The sequence below is a fragment of the Hakea prostrata genome, chromosome 7 (genome assembly GCF_041222555.1).
Source record: "Hakea prostrata isolate BN-2017 chromosome 7, UWA_Hpros_2, whole genome shotgun sequence".
NCBI lineage: Eukaryota > Viridiplantae > Streptophyta > Magnoliopsida > Proteales > Proteaceae > Hakea > Hakea prostrata.
The window spans coordinates 28,371,090-28,387,872 of record NC_142606.1 but is presented as its reverse complement, the minus strand read 5'-3'; the positions used below and the strand labels follow the sequence as shown (position 1 = coordinate 28,387,872).

General features: G+C 38.0%; 1 protein-coding gene across 3 annotated transcripts in view; it reads left to right on the top strand.

The window, feature by feature from the left end:
* The window catches only part of LOC149010849 (potassium channel KOR1-like), an 88,059-nt gene that overhangs the window by 31,665 nt on the left and 39,611 nt on the right, over positions 1-16,783 (top strand). The gene's annotated exons all lie outside the window — the stretch shown is intronic.

Genomic DNA, 16,783 nt, shown 5'->3' with positions numbered 1-16,783 from the left:
CTGCCCAATTTGCATCTTTTATGTCTCGATCTTCAGTGCCCATGAGAGGAAACCAAAATTCCTTTTCTTCGAGTAGCCTTTAAGTATCTCAAGATTTGGTAAACTGCATCCAGATGTGAGGATGGATCATGCATGTACTGGCTAACAACACTGACGACAAATTTAATGTTTGGTCTGGTATGAGAAAGGTAGATTAATTTCCCTACCAACTTCGAATAGCTAGTCTTATCAACCAGTTCTCCTCCCTTGGCCTTCTAGTGTAGATTGGGCTCAATAGGAGTCTTAGCTACTTACACCCTAACATTCCAGTTTTAGTCAGCAAATCTAGAGTATATTTTCTCTGAGAGAGGGAAACACCACTGGCCAAATATGCCAACTCTAGTTCTAGGAAGTACCTAAGCTTCCTTATGTCCTTAATTTCAAATTTGGTCCCCCGAAAGGTCTTAAAGGCTGATATCTCCTCATCGTTGCTGCCTATGGTAATAGTGTCATCGACATTCACTAGTAGTACAGTCGTATGGAAATCTCTTTCTTGATGAACAAGGTATAATCTGCATTACTCTGCTTGTAGCTGATGGATACCATAGCCTTATGAAATCTTCCAAACTAAGCCTTTGGAAATTTCTTCAGAGCATACAAAGCTCTTTTTAACTTGCACTAGCATATCCAGTGGTACATCCATGTATACTTCTTGAATTTCTTAGTGAAGGAAAGCATTCTTCACATCTAGTTGTTGCAAGTTCCGTCCTTTATTTATTTCATCTTGGCAACTAAGGCAAATGTTTCCCAATAATCTATCTTTGAGTGAAACCCTCGGCTACCAATCTTGCCTTTACAGTTCTACAGTTCCATTTGCCTTATGTTTGATGATGAATACCAATTTGCAACCAACAATCCACTTTCATATAGGTAAAGACACCATTACCTATGGCTTGTATTTTCTGGAGTTCTCATTTCCTCATCTATTGTTTCCTTCCAGTTTGGGTGAGACAATGCTTCTTGCCATGTATTAGGAATAAAAGTAGAAGACAATGAGGAAACAAAGCTTTGAAGTTTTGGGGATAGGAACTATTATGAAACAAAGTTGGAGATAGGATGTTTGGTGCATATGTGTGGCTGCTTTCTCAATGCAATTGGTAAGTCCAAAGAGGGATTAAAAGATGGTTCAGATTCACCATAAATTGTTACCACAGGATTGGGAGTAGGAGCTTCTAATTGGCCTAGTACAGAAGGGGAATCTTCTCTTACAGATCGCCGTTTATAAGTCTTTGAAGGTCACGGCTCCCTTTGCACATCATTATTTTGATCCATTAGTTGTTCTTATCAGGTCACTCCATCTTCCAAGGGAGGATCATCAACATGAATTTTAGGTGGAGTAGTTAAAGGAGGAACAAGGATGACCAGAACCACTCCCCTTAAAGAGGTGTAGGGGCAAAAAATGAATTTGTTCCTAGAATGCAACATCCATTAGACAAACATGCTATGAGATGCAGGATGATAGCACTTATAGCCTTTCTGGGAGGTAGGATAATGTAGGAAAATACATTGTAACCCACATGGATCTAACTTACCATGGGGATGATTGCCCCAGAGTCCGTTATCTACGAGGGAGAAGTTGAATCGACATAGTGACCATGGGTCATTCGGCTTTAATAACCCTTCCGAAAGGGTAGTGACCTAAGTTACCTAACTATACATCAAGACTTCCTAGTTATGAAGGACAACAACTAAAGAAAGTGCAATAAGCACCAAGGATAATGGTCTAGACCACAGTCCTTGATGTTCAAAGACAAGGATACCAATCCAGGTATTCACTAAAGCAAGGCACAATAATTATCATTCGTGATTCACATTAAATAATTAATCATGCATAAACAATAATTACGACATAATAAGGATTATAGACATGCTTAGTATAATCAACAAATCAGCACATCAAACAACTCAACATAATATGTAATTTTGTCCTTACCTGACTTAATGAAAAAACGAACGAGATCCTCACAATCAAATACTCTAGTAGATCTTAGTAAACCCTAAAATTATGTTCATAAATGTACATTTAAGTTTAGGTATCAAACTCGGGCAAACCAAACAATGAAACAACCATTGTGAACCAATTGGTCGCTTGGGCCGGTTGCTTGAGCTAGTTGGTCCAAGTGACCTCCTTAAGTAACCGTTAGGTCTCCTGGTAGACTGGTAGAATTTTAAGTCTGAAATTCAGACCTTTGATCACCCATCTTCAATAGATTTTTGGGATGATCTTAGGCCTAAATCATGTTCCTAAGACACTACACAAGCCTTACCAACCATGAGGAAACGAAAAAACAAAGTACAACATAGATCTAGAAATTTATATCTCTTTTTAAAAGTATCCTCCATTAAAATATATATGTGATTTATTCTCTTGGCGTAATTTGATCGAAAACAAAGGAAAATAATTATTTCCCATCTCCAATCTTCTTCCAGTAGAGATTTATAAGAAAAGCCACTCTTTAAAGAGAAGAAAATTAATAGAACAAGAGAGTAGTTAGTTTACCTTCTTCTAGGATCCAAAAGTCAACAAAGTCTCTGCATGATTCTCCGTGAAGGGGGGCTTCTTATCTAACGCGTGCTTTCTAACCTTACAGCTGTCCTCAACAATCAAAAGTATTAAAGTAATGCGAAAATAGGATAGAGGGCTTTAAATAGGGTGTCGAGGGCAAAACATGCAAACTTACCCGTATTGTTCTAAGCGACTGCCTAGGGTGGCGGTTGCTTGGCCAATCAACCACCTCAAGCTACCGCCCTTAGTACTTTTCAGTACTTAGGCGGTTTCCACTCCCGGTTGATCCCTAACATTGCTATAAACTTAAACATCGTATAATAAGCTCTTACCTTGCTTATTAACATCTTCCAACCTTGACTCTCTTGCACTGGATATCCACCTGCCCAAATCGTCCGGATTATGATTGGATCTTTTTCCGGTTCCAAATAAGGTAGGTTCGTCACCATCTTCAGCAAGATCCATCCATGGGTTCTGGGACCAATACATGGGCTTCAATTCGAGTGACCCACAACTTCTTCCAACTAGAGGCTTGGGTACTCGACCTGCAATTCGAGTTTTGGGTTAGGATCATGGGGTTATTACATGATAAGACAGATGATGAGGCGGTAAAACCTGATGAGGAGATTCCACAAAGTGATTATTTTAGGTACCTTGACTTAATTATAAATAAAAAAAGGTGATATACATGATGATACTTCTCAAGGATTTAAAATGGGGTGGATGAAGTGGAGAGGTGCATTCGGGGTCTTATGTGATTGATGTATTCCTTTAAAGATCAAAGGAAAATTCTATAGGATTGTCATATGACCAACTATGATATATGGTGCAAAGTGTTTAGCTCTTAAGAAATATCATATAGATAAACTCATTGTAGCATAAATGAGGATATTAAGATGGATGAGTGGCAAAACTAGGGAGGATAAGATAAGGAAGGATCATGTTAGAGCTGTTTGGGAGTATCTCTGATAAATAAAAAACTACAAGAAGCTCAATTGAGGTGGCTTGACCAGTTCCAATACATGCCTTTAAGTGCCCTGTATGAAAAAGTGATTTCATCTAGATCGAAGGAATTAGAAGAACTAGGGCAAACCTAAGATAACCTTTGGAGAATTGGTGAGAAGGATATGCATAGCTTAGGCCTTGTATCTAGTATGACCTCAAATAGAGCTCATTGGAAGGAAAGGATCCATGTAGCTGACCCTATTTAGTTGGGGACATGGCATGTCGTTCTTGTTGGTGCTGTAGTGCTGCAACATAACAAGACAGTCAATAGGGAACTAGGGGTATGGATATAGGGTAGCATAACTGTTACACCCTATCTGAACTACATAGGCTTTAGGCACAATAGGTATGCTACGATGGCACACCACAAAATCCAAGGTTGTATAGTCTTGGGCCAATCTCACATCCACACCATAGATCTCAATATAATGGTATGTAGAGTAATCCAAAATCATTAGGAACAGAATGAATTTAACCTTTCCAAATTCCAATAAGGATTAAGGTTCTCACGGACTAATTATCAGAGTGCTATCTATTGTCTTATTACATATACTGTGCCATTACGTGGTGTAAAAAATAATTAAGAAAAATGGGATCCGCAGAATCTAAAATCAAATAAAAGGTAATTAAATCTCTAAGCTGCAAAAGCAAAATCATCAGCATATGCACAATCAGAATTATGTGTGCCAACCTCCTAAGCCAACCAAGTGTATTCCAGGGCTGGAGTATCACTTGCAACTCTATCTAAAGAGAAACATTCCCTGAGGCGTAAGCTTTTTGATGCAAACTTAGTGAGAGGAGATGCAAGTGCAATGCAAATCTCTAACAGATTATATCACTACATGTATCGATAAAGCCATCAATACGAATAATCGTACAGACAAGCGATAAACAAAACCACATAGTCCATGATAATTCATCAAATTTATTAGAAAGTTAACCCCCACCCCCAACCCACAAAAAAAAAAAAAAAAAAAAAATCCTAGCAAACAATTAATAAGGCAATGCTGGTATAGTACTATTCATGACACATTAGATTGACCTTAGCACGGCAATGGTTACCTGCATGTCAAACAATAAGCGCTCTGGGAGCAGTTTGATGTCCATACTCAACAACTCCTGGTATAACTCTGTTCTATTGGCCATCAACTGGGATTCAGTCATCGGCAAGCACTGTCTTTTCCTGGTAAAACTCAACATTGTACTCCAGAATAGGTAATTCGGCATGATCTCATTAAATTGGGCCGATAAGAGTTGTCAAAAACTGAAATCCCTATTGGCAAGGGTATTAGTGCTGGGTATGTTCACTCAACCAAATGCACACACAACTCATATGATGTTATGCCCCATTACACTAATGCATTTGTCCTGTACTGCATGTACTCCTGTAAAAGTGAAGTAGATAATCATAATAAACCACCTCATTACTATCACGACATCTGTCATAATTACATATCTCAATTATCACTATCATTCACTATCACAATCAAAATTACACGTCTGTCAACCCAATGCATGAGAGATCGTGAAATAATAATGATGCATGATGTGTATAGATAAATAAAAACTTCGGAAATTAACCGAATCCCACTCACCTGCAGAAATGGTCAATTAGTGTCAGGAATCAAGCTACCAAGACAAACCCATAACCTCTGGTCTTTCGACCTAATAAGATATTACTAATAAACCAAAAGTACCCTTAGGTTCTAATTATCAAACTTTAAAAGCATAAGACCTAATATCTGGTAATCAATTTCAGAATTCCAGTTCACAGATTCTGCCCGGTTCTGTGTATCGAAACTGTAAAATATGGTATTAATAGATCCCACAGGTTCTAATTATCAAACCTTAAAAGCATAAGACCTAATGTCTACACATTGTTGTGGTAATCAATTTCAGAATTCCAGTTCACAGATTCTGCCCGGTTCTGTCCATCGAAACTGTAAAATATGGTATTAATAGATCCCACACTCAAATTAGAAAAAAAAAAAAAAAAAATCAAATAAACTAGGCTTCTAAATCTATCACCCGTCAAAAGATCAGAGTTAGAATCAACTCCAAGGTTGTGTTTCAGATCCCCTAAACTAACAGTGTGCAGATTGTTTCTATTTCTGCACCTAGTAGAAAGACGACTCCAGAACCTATACCTCACGATATTTGTTGCCCAATTAATTATGGGATATAGGTTTAGTTACAAACCTACCATAAGAATTTCAGATTAAAATTCATTATAGAACCTCAGGTATGATTTTTACAAAATTTGGGTTCAGAGAGATTATTGAGTCCGTTAGTCTAGATTGTAGTATTTTGTCACCCTATCAAATGAGGGAACAATTGCTGTGTCAGTCTCTGTAACCAAATGCTACAAGTATTGATCAGCCATCAGCCAACCCATGTTTGGCTTGTGTTGGTTATTCAAGAATTAGGCTGATTTTTTTTTTGGGATAAGTAGTCATATCGTATTAATGCAAGCTTTTACGAAAAAAATGCATTATCCTAAAACCTCTTAGGGAAAATGGGGGGAAGGAGAACCCTAACAAGGAAGACATTTCTTCTCGTCCATTGTCCCAAATAGGAAAACAAGCCCAATTAGAGTCTATTTTAAGATGTGCTTCCGCATCCTTTTGAATTATCTCCTGCAGCTCTCCTGGGATGTGGGAACTTCATATGTTCCCATTGCAACTGGTTCTGGCCTGTTATATACCCCACAAAATAATATGCCTTTGTCATTTTGTTCCCTCCTAACATGCTTAAATTCCTTATCATAAGTAGTGCTGCCACTTGCAGATTTTTCCGTTAAGTTGCTTAAATTTTACTTGGACTTTGAATAGCCTCCTTGGTTATATCACTTGCTAACTGTGATTTTGATCCATGGAATAAATTTTGATCGAAACTTGTGAAATATCAGTCGAAATGCTTGCATTTTTTCAAATCAAAACGAAACCTTAAAAATTTTGTACTGTTACAATGTTCTAACTGAAACTGGTTGAAACTTCGACCAAGACCAATTTCAGTCCAACCTATACACATAAATACGGAAAAAAATCGTCTGCTGTGCACAGCAGTGCAATACCACAGTTTGACACATGTCATATTCTTAATAAATGACTCAGATTAGAAGACTGGGTTTTAAGTGAAAATGACCCACTTTGACCAAAACCCACCCAATTCTAATGGGAAACCCACCATTTTTTTTCCATCGTTTCCCCGCTTTTCCAACTCCATCTTTTGCCTCTCACTGCTGTTTTTACCCACCGCCGTTGCATGTTCATCTTCCTCTGTGTTTCTCTTTTCTCTGCCAATTCTCTATCACGCCTTTGATTATGGTATTAGCCCTGACGAAGTAGATTCGTGGTTCAAGAGTCCAGGCGAAGATGATTGCAAAACAGAATTATCATTGGAAGCTAAGCCAGAAGAAGAATTAAACGGACCAGACGTTATTTCATCGGAGGACGTTATTTCTTCTCCAATGATGATGAGCAACAAACACAATACAACGCTCTCTCCTTCAGATAACCATTGCAGCAACGTGGAGTTAATTACAATTGAACCATCAGCATCCACAAGATCAGCAAATGTTATTATTTCTTCTCCGGTGATCAGCTCTCCTTCTCCTTGGGATGATGATGGTATTACATCTGAACCGGAAGAAGAAGAAAACCATTGCAGCAACATGGAGCTAGTTGACACTCCGCTTTGTCGAACTTCTCCTGAACCATCGGTATCCATCAGCACGAGCACGAACAGTACTACTGATTGCAATAACATGTTGCCAATCATATTTGAAGGAGACATGGGTTCGCCATGTGGGTTTCGATTCCGTCCGACAGACCAAGAGCTGCTCCTGGGTTTTGATTCCGTCCGACAGACTCAACACCGGTAAAGATTTTTGTCTCTTTCCTTGTTTAATCTCTCTCCTGTTCCTCTATCACGCCTTTGATATTTTCCTTTCGCTGTAATTAAAGCTTCCTCCTTACCTAACTCATCCTTCTAGAGTTTATTTATTTATTTTGGTTGTGATTTCGCAATCTCTTCAAAGATGGGTTGCACTAGCTCAAAGATTGATGATTTGGACTCCGTAAAGCTTTGCCGTGAGCGGTGTGATTATCTGGAATAGGCAGTCCGGCAATACGCCTTTGCCAATGCCCATGTCGCTTACATCCACTCTCTGAAAGTGACTGGTGTTCCTCTTCCCCTGTTCTTCCTCTCCCGACTCAAAGAAAAGGTGAACCTGTCGCCTTTTGCAGCGGTCTACTAGCTTTCCCCCTCCGGCAGCTGTTGTAACTCGGGATTCAAACTCTAATTCAAGTCATATTCAATTCCATTCCGAAACGAATAGCACAAACGAATCTCCAATACTCCGTCTTCAACCTATAGATGTTCCTGGTAGCGTTTCTTAGCTTTAGGAAAGGGAGATGGAGCGAGATAACGAGAGATGGAGGAAAGGGATCGAGAGGGAAAACGATGGGAAATTTCATGGTGGGTTTTCCAGGGGTCTTAGAAATGGGTGGGCTTTTTGCTAAAATGGGTCATAAAATGGGTCCCTTTAATTTAAAACTCAACCTTCTAATCTGAGCCATTTATTAAGAATATGACATGTGTCAAACTGTGGTGATGCACTGCTGTGCACAACAGACGATTTTTTCCCTATAAATACACCTTTCCTGCAAAACCTGCATTATTGTGCAGCGATATCGGCCTTCAAATTTTGACCTTCTCTCCTCCTTCTGGCTGATCTTTGTTGGTTTCTATCCCCATTTCAGTTAATTTATAAAACTTCATTGCCTTCAAACCACGGAATAAATTTTGACCAAAACTTGCAAAATTTCGGTTGAAATGCCTGCATTTTTTTCAAATCAAAACAGAAACTTAAAAATTTCATACCTTTATAGTGTTTTGGTTCAACCCAGACATATAAATACATCCTTTCGTGTGAAACCTGCATTATTTTTCAGGTTTTTCCAGTTTCCAGCAATATCGCCATTCAAATTTTGACTTTCTCCCCTCCTTTTGGCTGATTTTTGTTGGAGCTAATTTCTAAAACTCCATTATCTTCAAGCACCACATCTGGTTGTCCATCAGTGGGTTTTGGAGATTCTTGCATGGTGAGTTAACAAACTTTCCTGTTTTTTATTTTTGTTTTGTTCATGCCTCAAATCAACTTGGATTGTTTTCAAATTAAAGTATGTTTTGTCTAGGATGTTGATCTACGATTGTGTGGTGTTAAAATGAAATTTTGGTTCTTGCTTCTATTTTTTTATTTATTTTTAAAATCATCTTCTAAATTAGGTATATGCTAAAATACATATGTATTCATTTCATGATGTATAAGCTTTAACTTAATGCATGTGAGACACCATCACTTGATCTATGCTATGATGGTGTTGAATCATATTTATTGTTGTTAATTATTTATTTTAATTGTTTAAAAAATATTAAATTTTTTTAAAAATAGTAAAATATTTTTAAAATATTGAAATATTAAAAATACTAATTAATTCTTATTTTATATTTAAAAATATATTGTTATTATTTTAAAGATACTTTTTGTGTATTTCTTGTATCACACTCTCTTTGAAAGATGTCAAACATAGCTTGACAACAGGGGAGGCCACTAACAGTTCATAAGAAGAAGAGAGAATGTTATTATTGTAAGAAACAAATAAGAAGAGGTTGGGAAACTAGATTGAAGGTTCATCTAGCTAGGGAGATAGAAATGTAGCAGGATGCCATAAGGTGCTCTTAGAGATCAAGAAGGCAATAACACAATACTTGGCTGGTGGAAAGCAAAAGAGAAAAGAGAAGAGATTACAGAGGGAGGAGTTTGAGGATGCTTGTCTAGTTGATCTCTTAGAGCTAGGAGCAGGACATCGATTCAGATGAGCTAGCAATGTATGGAACCGACCTTGACCTGGAGGCCATATAGATGAGGAGAGCGATGAGGATGAGTGGAGATTAGGCAAGGATAGATGATATGAGGAGGCATCAGAGGCTATGGGTTGTGTGAACCCTAGAGAGTCAGTAGGTAAGGGAAGCAGTTCCTAAGGCCCTATGAAAAGAAGTCACAGTTTGAGGGATGATATTCATATCCCACGTGCCCTAACACTGGGCCAAGCTTCATCAGCACATGCTATGAATCTTGATCTTGAGATTCTTTGTATAGATCTAGCCCTATTTAGAAAGTTAGAGCATAAGCAAAAGAAGGGACTGTTGAAGCACTTGTGGGTGAGTGTGAAGGAGAAAGTGGAGATGGATTTCTCCAAAGGGGCATTGTACCATAACAAATGCAGCCCAAGGGCCCTACTACAGGGATATAATTAAGGAGTTAAGCAGGGCTGGGATTGGTATACAGGGCCCCACCCCATATGAGATATACAATGTGTACCTGCCTAGGTATAAACATGATTTGAATAACTATATTGAGGGATTGAAGCCTGTGTGGGCTTATTATGGAGTGATTGTTATGTGTGATGGTTCGATTGGTCCCACTAGACAAACTATTATGAATTTCATGTTGAATTGTGATGGGAGGATAGTGTTCCTCAAGTCAGTGGATGCATCCAGTGAGAAGAAGGATGCAAAATACATTTATAAATTATTGAAGTAAGTGGTGAGGGAGGTTGGAGAGGAGAATGCGGTCCAAATTGTGACTAACAATGACTCCAACTACAAGAAACCTGGGTTGAAGATAATGGAGAACCCCAGGTATCAAAACATGCTTCTACTTCTAGTACTAATTCTAAATACATATTACATACATAGTTACTTGATGTTGATGGTTCATTACTAATTTTGACATGCTTATCTGGACAGATATAAGCTCTTTTGGACTCCATGTGCTGTTCACTACATTGACCTCATGCTAAAGGACATGGGTTAATGCAATATTGTGAAGAAAGTGGTGTAGCAAGCCTAACATGTTAGCACCTTCATTTACAACCATATCTGTGCAATAAAGATGATGAGGAACTAGTGTCAGAGTGACTTTGTGAGGCTAGCCATAACTAGAAGTGTAACCAATTGGATTGCACTACAGAGCTTTGAGAGCAAGAAGGTTTGCCTTAGGATCATGTTCGTATCGGAGGAGTGGTTTAACTGGGAGGGTTCTTCAACCACAAGAAGGAGGAGAGCACAAAAGACCTTACTTAGTGACTCCCTTTGGACTAATGTGAGAATTGTTGTGAAGATGCTTGAGCTTATGGTGCATGTTTTGAGGATGGTAGATCAGCAGAGAAGACCTACTCTACCACACATATAGGCTGTAGTAGGTAAGATGAAGAAGCAGGATGCTCAGATTTACCCATGGGGCAACCAGAAAATCCTTCAAATCATCCAAAACAGATGGTAGAAGCAACTATGGCATCCACTACATAAGGCTAGTGAGTTATTAAGTCTAGTGGTGGATTTAATTTTCATTTCATTATCACATTAGACCTTCTTATTCTTGGTTTTTGTTACATAACATACTAACTAATTCCCAAGTACCACTATAAAGACATGCTTTGGATGAGGTAAGACTTGATAGATGCCATCCATACTGTAGTAGAGAGCGGATCTATTTAGTCTGACAATCATCAATATGGAGGTGAGATGTGATTTCATAATTTTACAAGTTATAGTTTTATACTAAGTATATTAAATATTAATCTAGTTAGTGTTTTTACTTTATATTAGATGAAGGTATTTAGGGATGCTACTATGAGTTTCGATTGCTCCGTGGCCATATCGAGATGGGAGTTCCCTTGGGCGTAAGTTAATTCATTATATATTTAATTTTTTATATTTAATCTTTTAGTTAGATACTTAAGTATTGACTTTGAATCTATGTTTGTTGTAGCTGAATGTTGGTTGCAATATGGCCGTGACTCACCCCACTTGTCTGTAATTGCAATAAAGTGCTCTCACAGACATGTTCCTCTACTGGGTGTGAGTGGAATTAGAGTACCTTCAACCTTATTCACTCAAAGTGGCACAACTAATTGGGTGTGAAGCTTCTAGAGAACCTTGTCTATGTGCACTATAATATGAGACTCAGAGGGGATCATATAAGATAGGGAATGGACAAAGAGTAGTTGGTTGACATCTTTGAGGTGGAGGATGATGAGGACTCATTATTTGAGTGGATTTGGGATAGAGGAGAGCCATTGTTGGATGAGGTGGGAGGTCATCCCAATAGACAAATTGCAGAACAGATGGGGGCTTATGTGGATGACTTCTTGGCTAATGAGAAGCTTGCACATATAGCGCCCGCCCATCTCTTCATTCCATATCCTGGTGCATTCACCTAGAGTGAGGATTTGATTGTGTGGTCAGACATTGAGGATGATGGGACGACTTATGCATCCCCCCACGATGATGATGATGGAGAGGAGGATGATGATAATGGAGATGATGGAGGGGATGATGATGATGATGATGATGGACCTTGTGTTCAAGACTCGTCTGATCTTAGGGAGAGAATACTAGCACCATCACCACCAGCACCAATTGAGAGTGAGGGATGGGGAAGTTTACCATCGACATACACAAGTGATAGATCCGTGGATTCCTAGTCACATGATAGTTCTATTCAGAGTGTTGGTTCTACTTCTAGTTCCGGTTATGGACCTTATGGTGTCCCTCTTGGTTATTAGAGTCAGACACTAATGGAACCTTTTGGTTATGGGCCTTATGGTGTTCCTTCCAACTACTAGGGTTCTTTGGGGTCACATACATTCAACCACTACCACCAGCCCCTCCATTGGGATTTGTTTTATCAGACTTCCCTCCATCAGAATTTCTTAGCCATGTGGATGAGGTGACATATAGAGCTATAGTTGTCGACTACCTTGACAACTATATGGTCCATATGTCATGGGATATGTATTGTGCTTGGTATGGGGAGCAACGTATACAGGGAAATGTGTACTAGACCTAGCAGGCTATCGCAATAACAATGTAGTATTCATGTTCATTTGTTGTCTACTTGTCTATATAATTGAAGCTTTGTAAGGTGTAAGTTTAAGTTCTAAGTTCTAATTTTGCTATGTATACAGTTGGTACTTCTCGGTTCTTGTCATATGGTAGTGTATATTTGAACATTAATTTTTCAATGATTTTTTTTTTGTAAATAGTAGTTCTATTGTGTTTTTATGCTTTAAATAGGAAGGAGCATGGAACAAAATTTGAAAGAAATTCAGGTTTTGACCTTATGAAAATAGGAATTTTAGCTTAAAACTTGGGAAACTTCGTGGAAACTTGGGACTTTTTCTGGCAAGTTTTGTTAGGATTTAGGGGGTGTTTTGAGGTGAGACTTTGCATATAAGCTAATTAAAGCATAAAGAACACACTCGCACATGCATCCTGCTAAAAAAGTCAAATAGATATGTCATTCAAAGTCATCGTATATATAGAGGTTTTTGACAAATACATTATAAACATAACATTCAAATATAACTTCTAAGTTCAAAACTTCAAATACAAAGTAACTAATTTTTATCTTAACCACACACTACTTATAACCTAAGGTATTCCCAAACTTCGGGAATTTTTGCTAATTAAAATATTAATTATAAATAATTATTGATACATGAAATCAAAATTAAACAACCTAAACTTAATTTGGACACCATCACAATTGAGTGATGATGTTTTTCATACATCAAAACAAAGCCAATACATCATTTATATGTAAATAAATTTTTGAAAAATATAATTTTGCAAGTAATTTTTAAAATTAGATAAGTAAAGAAATATTAGCACACTTCAAAAATTAAATCTAAAATCATACATTATTAGATCTAGCTACCAGAGACAATATATATTAAATTCAAAAGAATCCAACATCATTTGAGCATGAAACATAGAAAAAAAAAATTTGGGGAAATTTGGATTACAATGCTAAAAACCTTGAAAAACCTTGAACTGATCACCAAGAATTGTTGAAATCACCAAAGGAGGAAAGGAAATGGTTTAAAATCACTTGGAATGGGCTCACAAAAGTTTAAATCAGAGGGGAGCGAAACTTGACAGGGTTTTGTTCGAAACTCTGCAAAATGCAGAGTTTAAATAGTTCTGCAAAATGCAGTGTTTCAATTGAAATTCTGCAAAATGCAGTGTTTCAGTTGAAATTCTGCAAAATGCAGTGTTTCAGTTGAAATTCTGCAAAATGCAGTCTTTCGATCAAAATTCATGACTTTTAGTGAAAAAACCCACTTGGTTGAATCAGTTGACCTAGATTCGACCAGGTTTCGAAAGTTTTGAGCAGTTTTGATGAAATTTTGATGGAAAAATGTCATTTCATTTTAGTATCCACAGGTTTCTTTACGACCTTTTCAAAATGGGAAATTTTGCATGTTTCAAGGGAATTTGTTTTATGGGTAGGAGGCAAGAATTCAGACCATTTGGAGGTCATACAAGGCCTGAAACCTAGGGTCGAGACTTCTAAAATAAAAGCTACTAGGTTTCAATAGAAATTTTGGTCGAAACCTGAAAATTTTGGTTTTTTTGCTGGGTCAACACTTAGGTTTTGACCAAAATTTTCCCCATGCTTTGATCTTATGGAGACATCCATAAAGCCTTCATCAAGACAAACCTGGAGTCCCCTAAGAAGAACATACATTTCCACTGCTAGCATTGAGAGCTCCTCTCCTCTTCTTGTATATGCTAAGATAGGCCTCCCAGTAGCACACCTAATCAATCCCCAATGGGTCGCTGCTGAATCAGCCAAGGTATCATTACAGCTAAAATTAACATGTGCAAAGCAGCTGGAACCAAGAACATCCTGTCTTTGTCCTCCATTGAATTCACACACTTCACTTTTCAGCTATATAAGCTGATTCTGCTGTCTGTTACTTTCAAAATAGATGGCAGCACACTTGAACCTTACATCCTCTATAATGGCCCCTGCCAGCTGCTCCTTTGATATGTTCGTGTCTAAATATTCTTTAAATTTGCTTAGTCCAAAAGATGCTGAATTACAGCAGGAAAGCCAAGCTTACATACTGCAACAATTTTCTCTTTTGGTCCGAATAAGTATCTCACTCACAGATGCAGCTTCCTATACCCCTGTCTAAGAATTGTGCTTATTAAAGTAAAAAAGGACTGGGTTACTTGACCTCCTCCCGTTCTGGTCTTTCAATTCCAAATCAGCTTGAAATTTACCCGCCACCACTTCCTCTGTCCCTTGGCACCCCCTCTTATTTGTTTTGAAGACCATATCCCCTTTCACAGCTGCAATGCTTGGGGACCCTTTAACCTTTGCTTTCCAATCCAACCCTTCCTTAATCGCTATCATATCTGGGTTCCCTTCTTCTTCTGTGGCTTTTGTTGGAGTGCTATTGAGGATGTTGATTGTCTTTATTTTTCTTTGCACTTTGTCATTACCATTTAGATAAATGCTCTAAGTACTATTTGGATGCATGTAGAAAACCACTTCCCTTTGCTAGAGAGCGCGATTGGTTAATGAGACATTTCTAGTGACAGGATTTACATTATTGCTGGTAAATTATTGTTTAGGACCTGTATTTCTCAGATCTGGAGAAGCAGAACTTATGAAGATGGATCTCCTAGGGTGTACTATTGACATGATCTGGAAAGCCATCTTATTATTTCTATCATTGCTTCCCCCCCCTCCTTATGTTAGGTCTAAGTTTCATTTTCTTCCTTGTAGATTTTTTCCTTTCGATACTCCAAGGAGCAATCTTATTATTGTTTACATGGGTATTGATGTTTTTTTTACTTTATACTTTTCCACCCATCTAAGGTCTGTGGCTTGTATAGTTCACATCACCCCCTCTTCTTTTTTTTTTTTTTTTTTCTTTTCTTGGGGGGGGGGGGGGGGGCTAAAGAATGTTATAGATAACTTGGACAGCCATAGTAAGCGCTATCCATTGAGGTCTGCATTTAGAATTTGGTGCTTCCCTTTTGGATTCTACAATGGTGATACTTTTGAGCCGTGTGTCATTTCACGCTTGAAAAGTCTGCTTCATTTTCATATGCTTGGGAAAGTGGACTATGACAACTTTAGTTTGTTCTGGTAAAGCACCATTTTTCTCCTGGCTTTTGCAGATTCTAATTTATATGGGTTGCTTGATCTTGGAGCATTCAAACTACTTTTTCACCTGTCTTCTCATACTGAAGATAGATTAAAATATTAACTTTAGACTGCTACAGAACTGGAATTAGTTCAAACTTCATTCTGGTACTGTTTTAAATAACATTTTATGGAAGTTTGGGATGGATATTTTGACATATCAATTTTGCTTCCAGTGATATAGTGTCACAGCTGGCCCCATTTACAAGTTTTCTTGTTGTTGTAGTTGTAGTGATATAGTGTCACAAAATTTGACTTTTCTTGGTTTTTGGTGAAGGAATATGTTATAACATATGAATGGTGGAATTTTTCCAGCTATGACTTTAAGTTTTGTGTTTTTCCTGTGTTTTTGTATTTCTGGAGTTCTCAATGATTCATTGTGGAGATTGAAAGTTTTTGAACCAAGCCATACAGGCCTAACACCCAGTCAGTTGAAGCCAGCTTTTGTCAAAATTTTGAACATATCACTAGGGCTGAAACGAAAAGCAACTTTGAAATAGAAGTTTGTAGAATCTCGATATTTTGATTCAAATGTCAAAATTTTGGTTGTAATCTTGGAAATTTTGGAAGTATAGATTGAAATCTTGGAAACTTCGGTAATTAACTGACTCCCCCTGAAAGGGACGGATTGAATCAGCTGTTGTGGATGACATCTTCTCCTACCCTACCAACCAGTTGGACATGCTACCAATGGCATCATATGAATTCTATGACAATGTTTAAGTGGGTTTCTTCCTAATTTGGTGATCCAGATCCTATGATGGATGCTCAAAGAACGATGCACGTTAGTTCTATTAGAATTTACCTTAGCACTAAGCAAATGTATTAGCATTTTAGGAGAGGATAATTGATGATGTCCTTGAAAATGATGTACTTAATTAGTATCATTCGAGTGAACGAGCATATCAACTTCAGATCACCATTCCATCCTCACTCTCATTAATAGTTCTCGTCAGGAAATTATCTCTGTGCATCACCCAAGTAAAATTCCACCTGGTGAAGAACTTGCTTCGCTATCTCTTTGTCCATTGAAGCGGCTTGTTCAACCTTGAAGTCAAGTTGCAGAGCTTCCTTGAAGCTCCAGCACGTAAACTCCGGCCCAGCACCTCCGGTAGACCCAATCCATAGCGTCTCCTTCAAGGTGTTGGAGAACCACTCCT